Genomic DNA, 6,454 nt, shown 5'->3' on the forward strand with positions numbered 1-6,454 from the left:
CGATTGGTCAACTAACATGATGGGAAGGGAGATTCCTCCGGGATCCAAGGGTATTGGGGAACATATGGGAAGTCATAAGAAAACAGCGTCTACACCAACTAAGTTCGAAGAAGAGGCGATGTCTTTGTGTGGCAGGGTAGACATCATGTATGTGTAACTCCTTTATAGGGCGACAAGTCGCGACTATACATAATGGATGCAAAAATATATTTCAGAATTGATTTTCATCTTCTTCAATAATTCAATAAGTAATGGAAAAAGAAAAAAAAACAGTCCTTATCGATTTCTATATTCTTTTTCTATATAGGGTGTCATTAAATTATAGCATCACCCATCCTGAGCAGGTAGAGCGGATTAAACTGAACCGAACAGTCATCTACCATTTTACGATTTACGCAATGATTAACGAGATATTAATTACTAAAAATCCTTAAATATTGGTTTTCAATAATTTTTTACTCAAATACAATACTATCAATTTTACAGAAAAATTGCAAGAGACATAAATCATTAATTTTCTTCTCATAGAACTTTAAGAATTTTTTCAGAATTTTTTAATCAACTTTTTAGTATTGCATTTTCTTATTTTTATTACCATAAAAAAATATGATATTAAAAAATTCTGAAAAAATTCTGAAAAAATTTTCAGAACTTTATAAGAAAAAAATAAACATTTTTTATCTTTTACTATTTTTCTGTAAAGTTGATAGTATTTGAAAAAATTATTAAAAACCAATATTTAGCGACTTTTAGTAATTAATATCTTGTTAACCATTGCGAAAATCGCAAAATGATACAGGATTTTTCGGCTTAGTTTAGTCCGCTTTATCTATCTCAGGATGGATGGTGCCGTAATTTAATGACATCCTCTCTCTCTCTCTCTCTCTCTCTCTCTCTCTCTCTCTCTCTCTCTGTGTGTGTGTGTGTGTGTGTGTGTGTGTGTGTGTATTTCTTAATAATTTAATATTACAAAAAGAGGAGACCTAAACATATTTTTATTTAAGTCACCGTTTTTTTGATCGAGGATCTTATTTTTTATTTTATCATATCTCTTACAAAATATTAGGTCTGAATGATTAAAAAAACTCTTTAACTCGTTATCTATAACAGCCGGATGTAATAATTAGCGAAACAAGTTCTCAGAACTTTTCTTTCTCTCTCGAATAACCAGATGTTCCTTTCCTTTGATCCTCCAAAACTCCGAATTTTTAAGTTCTCTTAATTCTAAATTATTCTTTTTGAGTTTTAATAACGAAATCATGATAGTTTATCATTAAATTATAATTCTAATAAATAAATATTTTTATGTAAAAATGTTTATATAAATATCTTTATATATGTTATTATATCAGAAATTTTTATATTTTTATTATGTATATATTATTATGTTTTTCAGGTATAAAAAATTATATATGAAATTATAAAGACATTGGAAAGCGACATATTTTAAAAGATCATATTTTTTATAATCATCCATGAGTTAGATTTAACTTCATTAAAATAGACGATAAATTATTAATAAATTATAAATTTTATTTCAAAAACTTACAAATGGTAAAAATTTAGCGGCTCATTGAAATTTCCTCATCGAAATTGTCGACGCGCCATCAGGAAATCAAGCTATAATTAACTATCCGATTGCATCGAAAAATGATCACGTTGCGGATGCGAAATCGGTTCGGAGACATCTAATCGTTGTGAATATACGGGAAGAATCGTGAGATATATGGTATGAGAGTAAAAGGATCCCAGTGCGACCTACACAGCGAATAGCACAGGAAATCATGATCCCGGCAACTTTCTCAACTGAATTTAAAGGATAAAGCAGTGTCTATCGACGGCGTGAATAAATCATATGATCTCTATCGACCAAATATATCCTAAACTGAATTAAATTATTGAATAAAAATAGATTGATCGAAACGATTTACTCGTCCAATAAAATCTACGTGATTAATCTTTAGAACCACATCTTATAAGTAAAACTTCATGTCTTGTAGCGGAGCGACTTTTCTCCAAATGATTAGTTATTTACGTACCTTGTACTTTAAAACGACAGAGACGACTAAGAATAAAGGTGGATGGAGAATTTTCGAAGGAGATTTATCCTAGTTACAGGGTCAGGCAGGGGGATCCATTATTTTCGTTCATTTATATTTTTTTTTTAATACGATACCATCTGTCTGAAATAAATAAATTTTTATCAATTAGTAACAAACTAAGTAAGAAATTTAATAACGGATTTAACAATTAATGGAATTTCGATCTTTTTTATGATACAGTAATTTCATAAAGTGATATTTTATCATTGTTCATAATTTATATAATACATAAATTTAAACACTTTTATTTAAATTTTTTTATTTAAGATGGTGAATTATATTTTGTAATCGAAAGTAAACGGAACAAATGGCAATTAGTCACACACGCACATGTATATATAAAGCATAGATACATAAAGTCGTAAATGGATAGAGAAAAAATTAGTTTAACTTATTAGAACCTCGATAATTCATAAAATTTGAGTTATTTTTTTAGTTATTTTAATTAATTTCCAGAATGTACGCAATTAAAAAGTAATATGAGATGATTGAGAAACGCTCTCATAATTTTGTATTATTAATGTAATGAAAATTGTTGTATTAAATTGTTGCAAGTTTTTTGCGTGTAAAATTGCATGTCAGATTTTCAATCGCGCAGCCCATAGATCTTCATTGAAGAAAAATGACAGGATATATCTTAGGTAAGGTCTTCCCAACGAAAGGAACAATAGAGTGCACGTGGTCCGCAAGCGAAGCAACTGGGACATGGCTGTCACGATCATCATTACAGACAATAATCGTTTCAAGGGATTTCCTTAATATTAGCACCAACAGCACTGTTGGATATTTTCTCTTTGGTATTAACTTCCAGCACACAATATTCTACGAAACGTATTAATTTAATCTTTCCATTAATTTAAATTTGAAATTAAAAGTCTTATTATTTCCTCAATCTCAAATTAGATTATTAATATTTTGTATATTATTAAATTATTGTGCTCTACATTATATAATATAATAATATTGTATTTATCATAGTTTGCAATATAGACTAAAGATAAATTGATACTATAATATGATATCTAAGCGAAAACAAACAAGAATGAATGAATTATAAACACATTAATGTTTTCAAACTAACATAAAGATATCTAATCTTAACTTGTAAAGTACTAAGTATCGCGTAATAGAACTAAGTATACTACATATAATATCTTATCAAAGATTAGTAAAATTTTTTTACTTAAACAAAACAAATAATATTTTCTTATAAATATATAATAAAAGTAAATTTTTAACTTTTGCAGCATTATTGCCCTTAGTATTTGATCACATACAGCAATTAAAAATAACAAATTTTCATATTTGTATTAGTATATTTAAATATGCTATTGCTTGATGATTTACGTCATCATTTGCTTAAGTCGATAAGCAGGTCAGAAGCCTCAGAACGGTTTCAGTAATCGTTTGTCAAATCCATTTCTCCATTTTCTCCATTATAGTGATTGTATTGATCTGACAATAGTTTTATATTGCAAAATATTAACAAGCGGTGAGCAGCATATGTAATTATTCGCGTCATGTCAACTGTTACGATCGTCTCAAAGACCCTATTCGCGATGCCGTAATCCATCTGAGAAAGATGCTTTGATATGCGAAAAGAACTATGAGAAGAGTACTATCTCAATATAGTATAAGCAAGAATTTATAAAAGTGGGCAATAAATTTTACGAATTCACACCATTGCATCATTGATTTTGTCACACTTTGTAACTCATTCTTGATAATCCTTTTTCTTTAATTACATATATATTCTCAATAGAATCTCCAAAAAAAAAAAAGATAGGACAAATGAAATAGACAATCATATAGATACATTGTTCATTGTTTTATCTTATTATTCTATAGTATTCCTATTAGTAAAAATGGATAAATGTATAAATCTCTCACAAATCTGTTGCAAAATGACATAAAATAAATTAGAAAATATCTTCCTTAAATTAACATTCGTGATACTTATACGCAATATTGTATAAGTATTGTATATATTCTTATATATTACTTCCGAAATATGATGATCGACAGAGGACTATCCGAAATGTTATGATCAATACACGGGATAGGAATATCACGTTACGAGATACAACAATAAAGCTTTGCTTGGAGCCTGGCAAGCTAAAATACCGATGAAATTTGCAATATTCAACATATCAATGCATAACAAAGCAACGCATGCAAAAGCGATTGCTTCTCTTTGCATGCGATATTACTTGTGCACACAAATGCGTCTATCTTTTCAAGTATTTGTGTCTTCTAGTAAATTGTGCCCAATAATGTTACATGATGATTAAATAATAGATCGCGACGCGGAAGTTTAATTAAGAATACAATAGGCACTGAAGTTCAAATCGAGTATACGGAGTAAAAGCGGAGGAGCGTGTAAAAGTAGGATACTTTTCCACGGTATAAGAAACGAAAGTCTTATGTTACAACTACAACGGCGTTGCAACTTCGCGATTTAAGGATCATAAATATTACGACTAAATTTAGACTGGGATAAATCACACAGTTGTATTGCGAAAAACGTGTATTTCGAAATATAATCTTCGTTAATAGTGCAAATAATTTTACGATTAACAAGAATAGTATCATTATTGCTAATGGGATAATCGAAGATACTGGCATTTATAGCATGTGATTTGTAGAATAATTTATAGAATATGTCAGTTAAATGTATTATGTTTTATAACAAAAAAAAAAGATATTATTACGTTTCTTTATTATAAATTCTATTTCATGTATAATTCTGTGATTCCATTTTTAAGGGCAGTAAATCTTTAAAATAAGTTTTGGTTTTTTTGTATGACATTATAAAATATTGCCTTATGGAAAAATAACTACGTTTAGATTACATTAAATGATAATTATATTTGGCTCGCGCAATTTTGTGCCATAGATAATTTAATTAAATCCAATTCTACATTGACAATTAATGGCATAATTTTTATATAAATTAATTTAAAGAAAAATTTTTAATGTAAACATGCTTTTATTGCAAAATTGTAATAAATTGATTCTACGTTGTCGATAATTTGCATAATTAACATTAACTTTAAAGTCGAAAATAAATGTCTGCTATAAAATATCGTAGAAATTATGTAAATATATGTGTGTGTCTGAAAGAATCGTAAATATGTAATATTTAAATCTTTAATGATTCTAGTAATATAAGCAAGTTAAATTTATGCAATAATTGAAAGTTTGGAATGAAAACAAAAAAGTCATTCAAAGGTATAAAAAAAAACTTTCCATTATTTCAAAATTATTATGTTAAAAATTATTAAAACTTGTTTTCACATTCAATCTTTGAATTTATGCATGTTAAAATTAAGATCTATTAAAAGCAGTTTGGATAGAAATAATAGCATATTTCGTGATAGTCAAACCGTTTAAACTACGGAATAGAACGACTTTGATCGTTCGTCAGAAATTGATCCTGATTTATAATCCTTTGATCTGATTCTACAACGTTCATCGTTAAAGTAATCGTTTATCATTACCGTTAATTTGACCGATTCATCATTAATCGCGCAATTTTGCGCGACTTGTCGATCATGCCGTGACTACCTCCATTTATCCGCACGAATCGATCGCATAACCGCAATCCGATGTTCGCATTTTGCAAAAATCCTACCTTACAGTGCACTCCTTTCATCTTATTTGGCATATGTGAGAGAATAATTTGATTAAGAAATTTTTGTATAATCTGTAAGTACAATATTTGCAAGAAAATTAACTAAATTATTTAGCAAAGTAGTTGCTGAAACAAACGACCTCGGAATTGTCAATACAACTGTCATTACTTAGTATGATGTCATTTAATATTTTTTGCAAGTATCATTAGTTTCCTTCATAGTGTGCGCATGATGACTATCTACGGATAGATTTTATCTTTATAATATATTAGTCTCTCGAAGACGCTACGCGTCCTTGCGAAATTCCTCACCTTTAACTAACTTTATTAATAGCAAGCGTAAAAAAAACTCGGAATGTGTCACTCGCATACCAAACAACGGTAAGCAAATTTTTTTTCTTGTAAAATTACATAAAAATATTTCGGATAATTAAACGTACTTTATAATTAAGCAATGCGGCTTTTTAAGGTTATTGTATCATAAAGAAAAATATTCTCAAAGCTTTATGATTACTAAAGCAAAAAATATTACAAAGCTTTTTTGTAAACTATTAATTCAGATTTACTTTTAGATTAAAATCAGTTTAAAAATAAATTAAATTTACATAAATTTTCGTTCAATTTTGATTTTTTAAATTAAAATTATTTGCTTTATATATATATTGCAATTATTTGCAACGTAAACCTTTGAGAATATTTTTCTTTATGATACAATAAC

Source organism: Trachymyrmex septentrionalis, unplaced genomic scaffold (assembly GCF_001594115.1).
Source record: "Trachymyrmex septentrionalis isolate Tsep2-gDNA-1 unplaced genomic scaffold, Tsep1.0 scaffold127, whole genome shotgun sequence".
NCBI lineage: Eukaryota > Metazoa > Arthropoda > Insecta > Hymenoptera > Formicidae > Trachymyrmex > Trachymyrmex septentrionalis.